Raw genomic sequence first — 15777 nt, 5'->3', positions numbered from 1 at the left:
TGAAACGTTGAAACTACTATAGGGAAAATTCCAGAAGATATAGGCATAAGTAATTACTTTCTCACTGCGACTCCAATTGCCCAGAAAATAAGAGCAAGAAATGACAAATAGGATGGCATTCAATTAAAAAGTTTCGGTGCATCAAAATAATCAAGAGGCAACCCACAGAATGAGAAAATCTTTGCCAGAAGTGACTAGCATCCAGAATATACAAAGAACTCAAAAAAGAGAGCAGAAAACCACAGATAATCCAATTAATAAATGGGCAAATGAATTGAAAAGACAGTTCTCAGAAGAAGAAATAAAAATGTCCAATACATACACAAAGAAATGTTCAACATCCTTCACCATAAAGGAAATGCAAATCAAAGCAGCACTAAGAGTCCATTTCACCCCAATCAGATTGGCAATCATCAAAAAAATAACAAAAAATGCTGGTGAGGATGTGGGGGGCAGGGAGAATGAAACCCTCATTCATTAGGAATGTAAACTAATACAACCACTATGGATATCAGTATGGTAGTTCCACAAAAAACTAAAATAGACTTAACTTATGACCCTGCCACACCACTCTTTGGGACATATCCAAAGGAGTATAAATAAATATACAAGAGAGATACCTACATATCTGTGTCTATTGTAGCTCACTTCATGATAGCCAAACAGTGGAAACAGTGGAGGTGCTTAACAACTGATGAATGGATAAAGAAATTTTATAGATACATATATACATTCAAACCATGGAATATTACCCATAAATAAAAATGGAATTATGTCATTTGCAGGAAAATGCATGGAACTGGAAATCAGACATGCATCTGGGTATTCGAAGGTCTTAATGATTGGGTATACTAATCATCTCAATCCTGTATACTGCCTGAGACCTTATTAACAGAAGCAAAAAACAAAAATCAACCCAAAGCAATTAAACAACAACAACTAAACCCGCCAATAGATCACCACCAGAGCAACAACCTCTTCAATTACCTGGATATTTACAGTCAGGTGGACTACACTGTCTTATATGTGATTTGTTGCTTATATGATATGCTATGCTCCATTAGCATTCCTCTAAGGGTCACTGGGCTCTTGTAAAAAGAATGTCAATGAATAAAACATAGAAAACAGTGTTTATGACACAGGTTGCTCTACCAGGACCCCTGTCCCTTCCCTTGATTGTGATCATTATCATGAGACCTAGCCTCTCTACCTGTATTCATGAATTACATCAGAGATAACAGAATTTCAAGATACTGCACTATTTCTGGACTGCAAACATGGAAAATTCTTAATATTCCTTCTGTACTGGCAATGTCAACAGCAATGACAATGAAGTAGTATGGTAGAAATCCCTGGGTGTATACGACATAAATTATCTTGCTCTAGAAAAACTACAAACACATGTACAAAAACTGTTAAGGATTCCGTAGTTTCTTACCTCAGCACCTGCAACAAATGCATGTTGAAAAGACAGATTAATGACACACTCATCATTGAAGAAGGAAGGTGAAGGTAATATGTGTAATACTGTGATTTATGATTACATGAGCACTTATATATACATAGGAGAAATTTAGCTATTAAAGATCTCTCTGTGTCACTCTGGGTCTTGATCTGTTTATGAGAAATACATCCTGAAACACCTATTTGCTACTTCACTCATTCTACTTGTACATATGAAAATTCCTGATGTCTTGGTATCAATCAGGAATCCTCTATGCTACTTGGATACATGCAGAGGTCCAGGTTTACATGCTTATAAGGAAGTTCTTAGTGTTTGGAGAGGATACCTGTATGAATTCCATAGTAACTGTCTAAGTGATGGGCACAATGGTTATCACCTTTATGCCTGCTTTTGTCACTATCCCTGTGAGAAGTAACTGTACACTACTTGTGAGCAAGGTCACACAAATTATCAAACTCATGGTAGAAGTGTCAGAAAGGTATTCATGTTTTCACCAAATACATGACAAATGTTCATGTATATTTTGATGACTATTCACAAAACAGTCATCAAAAGTGTACCTGAAATTCCACTTTCAATGTCAAACAAAGAAAATCTCATAGATCTGTAGTTTTGGCTCTAACTATGTGACAATAACACTTGTAGTGGTAGAGATTTAATGTCACCTCATTTATCAGCAAATAAAATTTGGCCTTTTCCAATATTAGATAGCTTTTATGGTTTGAAAAGTACGCATGCAAGATGTTTTGAAATATAACTGCCTCTTGATGATTTATTAAATAATGTGAAACTGTGAAGACTTCTAAGTCCTGACTGTGGCATCATCTCATGAATCTACACTAGCCAAGTCTCTAAAGGATAGCTTCATTAAAACGTGGCAATACCCGTTTAGGCCCCCCTCTCACCTACCTGATATTGAATTTCAGATGGAATTTTGTATTGACAGTGGAGTGGGTTGAGAAGAAGGTTTTCAATAGATTTAAAACTCTTCCTTATTTTCCTTGAATTTTGTTGTTCTTGCATGTGTCACAAAAAGAATGTTATGAGGTAAAAGTGAGGCAAATATTCTATTAGGTAAGGAAGGAATGTGATGAGCTGTAAAGGAAAAAGGTCCACATATTCCAGTGGAGTGGATTGGGGTGTTCCAAACACAAGGAGTACTTCGTCCACCAAGGCCTCTTTACATGATCTAATGTAGGTTAGGGAATTTATTTTAAACCTATGTTAGAGTAGTTATTTTGTGTTAGGCAACATAACAACTAGAGCACATAAGGCACATGAAGGCATTATGTCTAGGGAAAGATAACGAATCAGTGGGTCTTGGGACCTGGTGCCTATATATGCTAACTTTTATTTGCATATTTGTTCTCAGAGGGATTGTTGCATTAGGCACATGTTATTTTGGGGGGGGGGCACATTGCACACTCATTAATTTCATGAGGGCATCAATATTGCCTAACCATGGACTGACAATCTCTCCCTACCTGGCTGAGAGGTGACGTGGAAGGTTCATCTGTGGAATGTCAGGAAGGGATGGTACTAGGAGTACGATGTGATTTGTATTGGAAAGGTAGTTATGGGAGAGATTGAAGAGGAATGTAAACTGCAAAACCACAGAATACCACAAAAAACATTGACAGTGTAGCAGACAAGTTCTTATACAAAATCTGTAGTATCCTTACTATTTTTAAGCAGGATTCCACAGAAAATCATGAGGTGGAATGTACAACCAGACACAGCATTGTCTCATTGTAGACATCCTTCAGGACTGAGGAGTCATTTATTGGGAACATAAACACAGCATTCAACTTTGATAAAGGCACAAATGCCTCCCTGCCAGCAAAAAAGGGGGCATTTCATTGTGAACAAGGTTTTGTTTAGTAATTTTCAGTTTTTAATTTAGGAGAGAAAGCACATGCTTTATGGTTTTGAAGCCCTGTTAAATAATGTTGATAAGGGATTTTATAAGTTATACTGTATTTTTTTAATTTTAAGGATGGACACAGACAATAATTGATTTTAGCAGTGAAAGATAGGTCTTGTTTATTTTTTATGAATTCCTGGTAAGTTCGTAGGTTTCTGTAAGTTCTTTACCTAGAGTTTTACATCTACAGGCGTGTGACAGTACTTTTTGCTATGCAACCTCAGCGCAAGCAGATCCATAATTGGTGCCACATAATTAAGACATTTCTCAGGAGCTTTTCAGTAAGATTTATGATATATACATTCTTTCGTATTTATTTGCTGGCATACCTATTAATAGTTCTCAGTACTAGTATAATGAGTGGGAGAAATTTCCCAGTCTGTTATTTAACATTTTGAATTTATTATGTGTGAATTTTTGTTTCTAACATACAGGAGTCTTCTGACTTAAATTGGCCCATAGTAAGAATTACATGTATTCATTTTAAAGTCTATAATATTTTAAAAGTATTTATGGTTATTATTTATATCTTAGTTGATTGTGGACACTTAAAGGTCTTTCTTAGTTGTGAGTGGAATGTTTTGAAATCCAGTTAGCATTTGTTGTGAACCTAATGATTTTTCATGCATAGGAGGCAGGACACTGCTGTTGACAGGTAATTTTGTACATTTATACTTAGTTGTCTTTGGATTATTTGTGTCTTGTAGACTATCATTCCTTATTTTAATTTTAATTTATGTTTTGTGTGGCAATAGATTTATATATTGTATTCTGCCTGTTTGGGGAAGAGTTACTGTTTGTAATTTTTATTCATTGTCTATTTAATTAAATGCAAACAGTGGTAAACCACTGAGGCAATATAATTTATGTGCCCTGCATTGCTTTTAAAGTGTCTGGGGATGCTTATTTAAAATAACCAAACTTTGACACTTTGGATGTACAATCATGAAGATGAATATGTTTTAAATTTCAGAACATTAAACTATCTGCTGTCTATAGGTATTTGAGCAAAATATTACAGGTATTTGTGACTGTGGGTGAAATGGCACAGATGTTTTTAATGTTCTATCCATTTAAAATTTTTACTTGTTTACAACATTGAAAATAAATTGAGTTACAGGAACCTGGCATGGCACCAACAATCCAAGTATACCTAAAGTACTTATTAAAATTTTTAGTTCTCGTTTACCTTTGGGCTTAATAGTGTATTATTTTTCATGAGGGTAATGGGAAGAAGTTTTTAACTGAAGAATATTAGGCTGAGTTGGTACTGTTCTATGAGATATGTTTGTATATTAGGCCTGAGGATTTACTTTTGAAAGATCTTTTGGGGAACTTATAGTTTTGAAAACCTTGGATGTTTGAATGTGTTCACAGGAATGACTTAGAATGGCTGATATTTAGATGTCTTATTGTCCTTAAAATAGTGAAAATGTTTTTTTTCAATAATGGAGTTGGTAGAATGTTGCTCAAGAATAGAATGCTTGTCTGAGTTCTAAACCTCAGTGTAGAAACAACAACAAAATAAAAATCATAAGTAAAAAAAGTAATGGAGTTGGACATTTTGTTAAAATGAGTAATTTTTGTAAGAAATTAAAAAACTTTACCAATACATTAGGAGAGATTCGAAACATTTGATCTTTGAGGGTTTTTTTGATACCCCTTTCTAAAGTCTTTCTAGAAGGAGTTTAGAGAAATTAGTTAAGGCAGAATATTAAGTACAAATACTTAAATGAATTTTACCATGATTTTGCTACACTGAGAAATACCTGAGCTTTTTAAATAAGGTAGTGAAGTTTGACCTTTTGGCTCAATGCAGGGAAGCCTTGGACATCTTTAGTCTTTAAGGTCTGCCATCTCTCAGGCAGATGACCCTTCCTCATTTTGAAAGAGGATATTTTTAGGGTGGCTTTTTTCATGGCAAAGGGAGTCCCCTTGGTGTATGTGACCCCCTTGCTTATAATCAGGTTTATAAAGTCCCTGTTGTTTTTGTTTATAATACCTTTACGGGTGTCTGTCGATTTCATTTATGAACTGTTTTTGTGTTGTTTTTGAGGGGGCTTAACCAGTTGAATAGAAATCATGCATTATTTTTATCAGTTTACATTATCACTCTGAAGTACCCTTACTTTCTGCTTCCATCCCTCCTGTTGATATCCCCCAGTCTCCCTTTTATATTCATGTCCATTACTAACACTACACTTATCAGCAGCAGCATCATCACCATCACCATTTTAGGTATATTTTCCAAATGTGATATTTGCCTTTTTAAATTTGGCTTATCTCTCTCAACATGATAGTCCCTACTTCCACTCATTTGCATGCAAAACCATAATTTCATTCTTCTTTGTGATGAATAATACCACACTGTATATGAATACCACATTCTAAATTCATTTATTGGTTGCTGTATAGCTTGCTTTATTAATGTGAATTTTTCTGCAATAAACGTGGGAATGAAAGTCCCACTTGTATACTGATTTACAAGCTTTTGGAAATATACCCATGAGTAGTATTAACTAGGTCATTTCTGCTTTTTTGATGAATCGCCATACAGATGGCAATAGCCCTTGCACAACTTTACATTCCAACATACAGTGTAGGAGAATTCCTTTTTACCCAACATCCTCATCAATATTGGGTTTTGTTTTCTTTATGATCACCACTGTGACTAGGGTGAAATCAAATCTCAGGATGGTTTTCATTTGTTTTTCTCTTACAGCAAAAGATGTTGAACATCTCTTCCTATATTTATTAGTCATTTGTACTTCTTCTGACAATTGTTTGTTCAATATGTTTGCTTAATTATTTATTTGGATTGTCTGTTCTTTTGGTGTTTAATGTTTGGAGTTCCTTCTAAATTGAGGATCTTAATCCTTTATTCATTAAACAGTAACCAAATGATCCTGTGTCATTCACTATGCTGTCTCTTGACTCTTGGAATTGTTTCCTTTTATATGCAGACACTTTTTAATTTAATGCAATCATATATACCAATTCTTACTCTTATTTCTTGGGCACCTAGAGTTGTGATTGGAAAATAATCACTTATGCTTATATCTTATATTTTCTCTTATGTTTACCTGTTGCACTTTCCAATGTTCAGATCTTACGTTTAAGGCCTTTATTCCATTTTTAAAATTTGTTATTATACAGCATGTGAGACAGGGTGTCTACTCTCAAGTCTCTACATATAGAAAGTCAGGTTTTGTGAAGTTACTTTTATGCCTCCTTTAAACATGGCCTATTTATAAATATTTTGGTTTCCCTTTTGTTATAACTTTCCTTTTTTAAAACTTTTTTCTTAAATTATACTTTGTAATTTTTTTTATCTATATTTGGTGTTGACTGACTAATGAAGGACATTTTTAAAGGTATGCATTGCTACTAATTAACGTTAATGTTAGCATATTTGTAGGGTCTCTGCCAGTTGGTCTAAGAGCAAGGTTAGATTTTTATATTTTAGTTGGACCAAAATTTAAAATTTTCATCATAAAGAAGCTTATGTATTCATTGTTTTATGTTTTTAATTACACAGATAGTAATATAACATTAAGCTTAATGTTTTAGTTTTAAATGATTAATTTTAATATAGGTCTGTATTGAGATGAGTAACTGCTTTTACTGATTTCTTCATTTTTGACCCAAATATCATCAGCATAGGCTTGAATCACTGTCCATATTTTGTGTTTCTTTTTAGGAATATACTCAAGTAAAAATATGGTATATGCAGCTTTGAATTCATTTAAAACGTTTTGGTTTCTTTAGAATCATTTGAGCATGGCTTTATATTGAGATGCATCTGTTATCACAAAAGAAACACATATTTGTGCTGTTTTATATAAATATTTGTTACCTTTAAGGGAGAGGTTTTGTTTGGTTTTGGATAGTATAAGCTTTATTATGGGTTGTTTTAGTAGGGAATAGTTTTGCTAAGGAAAGATAATGGAATTGAGGCTGATATGCTGCAAGTGAGATGGGATGATACTGGAGATGGAGGGCAAGGTTCAGAAGGCCAGGACTTGATGAGGTGGTCTGACAATTTGGAATAGTAGGTGTGTTTTGAATAGAGGGAGCTGTTGGTCAGTGGGGTTTCTTTCCTCTTTGTTTTAGATGTAATAGGAACCTCTGGTAGAGTACATCTCTTCAGGGATTTTTCTTTTCCTTCTATGGCATGTATTATTGAAACTAGTGCCTTACACATTCTAGACAAGAACTCTACTACTAGAGGCATGTCACCAACACACTGTGTAAAATTTTCCTTTTGAGATAGGGTCTCTCTAAGTTTCCCTTTGTTATCCACAAGTTCCCAATCCTCTAGTCTCTGCTTCCAGAGTCACTGTATCTGTGTACCACTAGACAGGCTATTTAAGGGCTCTCAAGAACATCAACTTTTTCTGGTTTTTAAATGTGGTAGTTGGAGTATGAGTAATGGTATGTTGTATTTTGAGTGGAGAATTTTGATATAATGTCATCAGAAGGTAGGTCACCATGTTGTTTCAGAAATACGAAAATGAAAAATTAGCAAATGTAGGCTTGTTTAAAGGGTTGGTTATTTTTCCCATGCGTTGTAAATTGATGGGGAACGGCGTGCTGGAGGGAAACGTGTACGACTTCACACGTAGTACAATCTTCAGTTCTGCACTCCTACTTTCTGATTCTGCCTTTTCTGTACACAGCATCTCTACATATTTTACTCTGCTGTAATATGATGCCTTCATGGCCTACCTGGTTATCAAGAAGCCTCTGTGAATTATCTTTCCAGGGTTTTGCATGCTCTTGTAGGGAGCCTGTAACAGCACATGAAAAAATGCCTTGTTCTTCCTGATGCTTACCAGTTGCCATCCTCAAAGTACACGTTAAGGGACACTGAGCTCTATCTGGATACTTGGACGAATTTCAAGGCAATGGTATCATCAGGATAGGCCATCATTTCTTCACTGGAGACTTGCAGAAAACAAATTCAGACCTTATTACTATGATGACAGGACCACATCTACCCAAGTACTGAATACCAGTTGCTTGGCACTGCTATACGATCACTTTATCACCCACCTCATTCTTAGCAATGTTTGATGCACAATCATTTAGGGACCACTTTGTTCTCTCTCAGATAGCCTTTTTGAGGGAACGTGCACAAATGCGTTTCATGATACAATGTCTTTTACCAGGATGTCTGTTACCATGACCACCAGCATTGCTGATGTACACTTCAACTCTACCTGAATACATGGATGAATGGGAGGTACTCTGCACCATCTAGTGAGCCCTTTATAATGAATATTCATTTTTATTAGCATCAATTAGTTGTATGAAGTGGTTACATTAAATTTATATAGATGCATATAATGTAGTTTGACAGCATCACCCTGTCTATATTGCTTTTCTTCACTTAGTTCTCTTTTAATTTTTCAAAGTATTTGAGGGTATCATTATGCTATTTTCATGTATACATATGTGTATATACATACGTATACACATATACACAAAGTATACACATATAGAAATACACTGTAAGAGTATACAATAGTATAAATATAATAGTACACATATATGTGTGTACATATATGTATACTTTCTATATTATATACAATATATATACATATATAATACTTTTGTTATATTATCCCCCAATATGCTGTACTTTTCCCCTCTCCATCCTGCTAATTCCACTCCAACAGTCCCACTTTTGCAATCAGTCATAATAATTTTTTTAGATATTGGTTCCCTATATGACTGAAAACAAGCAGCATAAACCTTTTTTGTGACATGCTGTTTGAACTCAGGTCTCCACTTGCTAGGCTGACACTCTATGTCTTGAATCCTGACTGTGGCTCTTTTTTTCTTGCTTTATCTTTTGAATAAGTTCTCATCTTTTTCTCCAAGACTGATCTTAGACTATAATTCTCCTACCTACATTCTCCTATTGAACCAGGAATACAGGTATTCACCACAATGTTAGGTTTATTTCTTGTAAAAGGAGCTCACGAATGTTTTGTCTTGGCTGGCCTTGAACTGCAATCTTCAGGATCTCTACTCCACAGTAGCATGATACTAATAGAGCTCTACTATGATTTTACTTCATATGTAGCACCATTTTTAGTTAAATTTTTCTACTCATTATTCATAATGTGTTATATATTACAACTGTACCACTGAAAACACAAGAAACTACAAAAATAAGGGTTTGATTCCATACGACTATTTCCTCTACATCCTTTTCTCTTTCCTTACACACAATAGAAACTCACATAACTACCAAACTCGAGGTTTTCATATTTAATATCCCTCTAGAGTATTCTTGGCTCTGGATTCTCAATAGTAACTGACATTTCAGTCAAATGAATATATTAATGACTAATGTTTTTCTTGCAGTCATATTTGACTCACTTTGTCCTTCCATAAAAATATTTCAAAGAAAACAGGTGCCTCATATAGAATTTTTACAGGTCATGATATATGGGAATTGTGGAAAGGTTGTGTGCCAGTGTTCCTGGCATGACCAATTTTGTCCACAAGCCTTCTTGGTCTTATTTTTGACCAAGTTTACAGAGCAGAGTTGAGCAACGAAAGGATTTGAGGGGATCCTTCTCAGCTGGTTTGTGCTAAGAAGGAATGGAATGTTAGAGATGCAATTACCTGATTTAGGATTCTTCTCATTCCCATGAAAGAAAGACATTTCAGTAGCTGACCTGTATTTGTTCATTTATTGTTAACAGATGTACAGGTTCTAATATGAGTTCTTAAATTCTCCAAGAGCACTGAACATATTTCTGTCAGAGATTTTCTTACTCTCAGTACACACTGGTCTCATTCTCACCCACAAAATTTCTCACATAGGTTCTCCCCTCTTCTCGTATAAGATACTTGCCGTGAGATGGTTTTGTCAACAAACTGCCCAAGGTCCCCAAAATGTGTCCTGTTAGCCCACACTTTGTGGGGTCATCTCACCATTCCTGTAAATACCCAGGGTTCAGTTTTGCACTCTAACACAGTTTCACACAGACTTGACATTGGGATCGCCAAGAGCACCTCTCTCCCTCAACCTCTTCAGAAGGCTCACATTCTCTTTTCACAGAACTCCTGAATTGCCTTCAGAATTGCTTGTAATTCAGGATTATCCCTATTCTACTGTCAATTCTTTGATGCTCTGATTCTCTGATGTTTGGGTTGTTATTCCCATTTTTCTGTCAATTACCCACATAGCCATAGTGTCCTGCACACAAGTCCTAGAAAGACTGCCTCCTAAGAACCACATACAATTTTTCATGTGCAATTAACTTATAAAACACATATGTAATTATTGTGTACAACTTGGAGTTTAGAATAAAGATACATTTTTAAATAATCCCAATCAAACTAGGGAACATATTCATCACCTTATAGATATTACCAGTTTTTTCTCTTCTGTAAGAGGGTTTAAGAAACTTAACATATATTCATTTACCAAATTTCACATAATATCACTGTTCCTGCACTGACCATGATGTACCCTAAATCTCCAGAAGTCATTAATCTTATAAACCTAAAATTCTATGAAAAATACTCCACATCCTCCCATCCCTGCCTCATCCCTTGCAACTACCCTTCTATTCTGTTTTAGTGAGGTTGACTATTTTAGGCTCCACATCTAAATGAGCTTTTGTACTATATTTTGCAATATTTTAACACATCCCAAACAAAATGGTTGTAATCAATAACAGAAACAATAACATAAGTTTGTGACGGTGTGGTGAAAAAGGAACCATTTTCCATGGTTGCTGGGAATGAATATTAGTGCAACCTCTATATAAAGTGTTATGGAGTTTCCTCAAGAAGTTAAAAAATGTGATATATTGATCACAATTGTAGGCATATACCCAAGGGAATGTTAGCCAGAAGACAGAACTACTTGCACACATATGTTTATTGCAGCACTGTTCACAATATCCAATATATTGAAACAAACCTGATGCCATACAAGCAATGAATCAATTTTAAAAGTGTGGTACATATACACAATGCAATATAAAGAATGAAATTATGTTGTTTTCATGTTCATGCTTTATGTGGCTCAGAAGAACAAATATTACGTGTTTTCCCTCATATGTGGAAGCTAGTCCTCAAAAGTAAATTTATACATATATATTACATTATTCATGCAGAAATGTGGAGGAAAAAACACATATTGTGATAGTAATAGTAACTCTGCAGAAGGAGAGTAAGGAAGAGAAGGTGGTAGAGGAGAAAAGGACTCATAGAGAGTGATAATATTGAAAGAAATTGCATGTGTGTATGAAGATGGAATAAAGAAATGCATCACAAGCTGTTGTATAATAACAGAGCAGATCTATATAGACAAAAAGAGGGGGTTAAACTGAGCACAAAATAATTATACATCTGTAAAATGCAAAGTATATAAAATAGACTTAAATACACAATTTAAAAATGAAGGATGAGAAGGATAAACAGGTCATGTCTGGGGATGGGTACTTGTGGGAGGGAAGAGGGTAAACACAGAGGATGCAGGACAGTGACTATGGTTGATTTGCTTTGTATAAGTATATAAAATTTGAATAGTGAAACCTCTTGGAACAGTTTTAGAATGGGGAGATTGATGGAGGGAGTGAGTCTAACTAAGTGACATAGTAGCACATATGTAAATATCACAATGCAAACGCTCAGTACAAGTCATACATGCTTTAAAAATGAGTTCACACAGCTAATAAAAAATGAGCCCTGTAGAAATTATTACAGGAATGGGGGAATGGGTAAAGGAGAATGATGAAAAGGTTGAATTCAACTATAATATATTATAAGAACTTTGTTAAATTTCACAACAGTACAACAATATGATAAAATATATATGCACATATAGGTGTGTATGTGTATACATACACGTGTATACACACACACACATGCCTGCACACACATATGTATATATGAATAACCAATGAAACATGTACACCCACCCATAATATTTTTGGCTATTAGCATCAGTCATTGGAAGATCCTCCTGAAGATTTTCTGACTGAGATGCTTTGCTCTCCTGGTGTTAAAAAGTCACATCCAATTTTGATATGTGACCACCTTGGAAATCGTCTCTTTTAAGAGTCTTGAGACATAAACACACTTGTGTCACTATTGTGCATTCAACACCAGAATTTGTTCCTATTGTCCTCCTCTTGCAACATTCCCACCAGCCTCTGGTGTCTACTGTACCTTTCATACCTTCTATGAGATCCACATTGAGGTTCCATCAAGAGGGAGATCCTGCTATATTTGTTCTACAGCTGGCTAACATCACTTAGGAAAATTTCCTCCAGACTCATCCACATTGCTGCAATGGAAACAATTGTTCTTATCACGAGAAAACAGAAATGTTTCCCTTTTGGAAATGGTTATCATGCCCAATGCACACTGAACCACAGCTTCATTTTATACAGCAAATGAGTACAAATACTTTGTGTAAATAGAAACAGCTTTTGAGCTGTGAATAAATTATTCCCTGTTAGCCTGTCATTTCTGCCAGTCAGAGGTCAGCACCTTTATTTACTATAATATTTCCCCAGGTTGCCTGAAGAAATACCTCCTCTAAGCTCAAGAGCAAGTCTGACCTGGCCCAGCAGTGTGGCAGAAGAATCCACTTCTGGCAACCCAACAATGGGAGCTTGCAGAAGAACCAAACAAAGGTACTGTGGAAATGTAGAAATTTAGTCCATTCTTTAGCAACAATTCTTGTTAGCTTAGGAACTTCTTTTGCACAGAAAACTATAAGGTTTTAAGCCATACTGTTCTATATTCAATGTGGGCCAACTTAAGTTCATTCAGTTCATCTCTAGTGCTATAACCTATTAAGTTATATCCATTTACACACAAAACTTTGTACAGTTTGAAAAGTAAACATCTCAAGCAAATGGTTCTACATTTATTGCATTGCTTAACATTGGGTGAAATATATCTGCTCCTCCAATAGGATGCCAGATTTATAAAATACATAGTCATTTTTAATATTATTGATGAACATCAAGATGGAAAGAATAGCAGAGAAAGATTTTAGATCTAATCCCTTCCTCAAGTCCTTTTTTTTTTCATTTTTCTTTTATTATTCATATGTGCATACAAGGCTTGGTTCATTTCTCCCCCCTGCCCCCACCCCCTCCCTTACCACCCACTCCGCCCCCTCCCTCTCCCCCCACCTCAATATCCAGCAGAAACTATTTTGCCCTTATTTCTAATTTTGTTGTAAAGAGAGTATAAGCAATAATAGGAAGGAACAAGGGTTTTTGCTGGTTGAGATAAGGATAGCTATACAGGGCATTGACTCACATTGATTTCCTGTGCGTGGGTGTTACCTTCTAGGTTAATTCTTTTTGATCTAACCTTTTCTCTAGTACTTGTTCCCCTTTTCCTATTGGCCTCAGTTGCTTTAAGGTATCTGCTTTAGTTTCTCTGCGTTAAGGGCAGCAAATGCTAGCTAGTTTTTTAGGTGTCTTACCTATCCTCACCCCTTCCTTGTGTGCTCTCGCTTTTATCATGTGCTCATAGTCCAATCCCCTTGCCTCAAGTCCTTTTTAAAACAACTTCTCCAATCAGAGTTTTACTTTAGTTGTTGATCCTGTTTTTTTTTTTTTTTTTGTCTTTTTTGGTGCTGGGATCGAACCCAGGGCCTCGCACATGCTAAGCAAGCTCTGTACCACCAAGCTACATCCCAGCCCCAGTTATTGATTCTGAACAAATACTGATGCATTATTACTAACTATAGTTGAGAGTTTGCAATAAGGTTCACTTTGTTCTAGCAGTTCTAGGGACTTTCCTTGAGATCATCAATCACCATTGCAAAGAGTTCTGATGCTTAACCATTTCCTCTGTTTCATCAACTAATCCCTCTCCACTATTTCTATGAAGTGGAACAACCAGTGAAATTTCACTGTCCCCATAGGTTGTCTGCCACAGAATTTCAAATGGTTAGAACCACAGCATATGATGTTTTTTCAGTATGACTTATTTCATGTAGAAATACACATTGAAGGTGTCTTTCCTAGTTTCTGTACTTTGATAGCTCAGTGACTCATATCATGGCATACAAGTCCCCAGGATAGAGGTGGTGAATTGTGCTGATGCATTCACCTCTTGACAAAGACTTTGATTAGTTTAAATGTGAATAAAGCTCTCAGACAATTCCTATGCAGATGTTGTGCAAATTTAATGTTTTAAATTTAATTGAGTAAGTAACTAGCATCATATGCATCATCTCGTGTAGGGAACATTGTGTGTTACTATGTAAGAATTTCAAAAGTTCCAGGACTAAAAAGATCTGGCCCTGGTCATTTCTTCATTGAAATGTGTTTGTTGATTCCATCTTTCACATATTATCACTCTGACTATATTTATCCTTGCATAAGTTTTGGTAGCATACGCCTTTGAAAGAATTAGTCCATTGCCTTATCCTATCAATTTTGTGACCAAAATTTGTTTGAAAGTATTACTTTAATGTCCATGAAATCAGTAATGAAAATTGTTATATCAATAGTGCTGGTCCATTCTGTCTCCTACATTTCCTTATGGTTCCCAGCCTAGAAGCAGGTTAATTTTTTTCTTCACTTCAGAAGATTCAATATTGTGCGTGTTGACTTTTCTCTGCTAATCTCCCCCTTTTCATCACTTAGTGTTCACCTTGAAGTTTAATCTCCAAATATTTGTGGATTTCCAGTTTTCTCTCTCTGGTTTAGTTTAATTTCACAGTATTGTGGGACAATAGTTTTATGATTTCTTTTCTGTTTTTATTTGACAGGACTGGGTTTGGAACTCTGGGTCTCAAACTGGCTAGGGAGATGCTCTGCCAGTTGACGCAGCCTTTTTTTTGTATTGGGTATTTTTGAGATAGGTTCTCGTGAACTCTTTACCTAGGCCGCCTTCAAACCACAATCCTCCTGATCTCAGCCTCCTGAGTAGCTAGGATTATAGGAGTGAGACTCTGATGCCTGGCAATTTATGTTTATATATGCCAAGATGAGTTTTATGGACCACAACTGGGTCTATCTACAGAATGTGTCATGTGAAGATAGGGTTGTTCCCATTCTTTAAAGAATCCTTGTTATGTAGAACAATAAGTTTACAGTAGGTAGGTGTGTTCATTAGTTTTTAGAGCTCCAAACACTACTGACCACATTTCTTTGCTTCAAATAAGAAAAATATATTTTTTCAAAGTTCAGGAGGCAGGACATTCAAAATTAAGGTGCAGGCTGCACCACACTTCCTCTGACATATGTAGGAAAGAATGGTTCCTTAAGTCTCACTAGCTTCTGCTCATTTTTAAGTTTTATTTTTGGTTTATTTGTTGAGGTTTGTTTTGGATATCCATGGCTTCTCTAGCTAACAAGCAGCACTTCACTCTCTAATTCTAGTG

The 15777-nt window shown here is 35.6% G+C and overlaps 1 protein-coding gene and 1 pseudogene across 10 annotated transcripts in view; one reads left to right on the top strand and one right to left on the bottom strand.

The window, feature by feature from the left end:
• Positions 1-15777, top strand: part of LOC109676735 (doublecortin domain-containing protein 1-like) — a 1027711-nt pseudogene that overhangs the window by 799445 nt on the left and 212489 nt on the right.
• Positions 1-15777, bottom strand: part of LOC109677192 (dnaJ homolog subfamily C member 24-like) — a 929921-nt gene that overhangs the window by 844861 nt on the left and 69283 nt on the right. Inside the window, exon 7 of one of the 10 annotated variants that reach the window (XM_074060648.1) lies at positions 12600-12708. The exons of the other annotated variants lie outside the window; for them this stretch is intronic. The gene's annotated coding sequence lies outside the window, so the exon portion shown is untranslated. The remainder of the gene's footprint in view (positions 1-12599; positions 12709-15777) is intronic. 10 annotated transcript variants of the gene reach the window in all.

This window comes from Castor canadensis, chromosome 18 (genome assembly GCF_047511655.1).
Source record: "Castor canadensis chromosome 18, mCasCan1.hap1v2, whole genome shotgun sequence".
Taxonomy (NCBI): domain Eukaryota; kingdom Metazoa; phylum Chordata; class Mammalia; order Rodentia; family Castoridae; genus Castor; species Castor canadensis.
The sequence above is the reverse complement of the archived record's forward strand: the minus strand, read 5'-3'. Positions and strand labels throughout refer to the sequence as shown.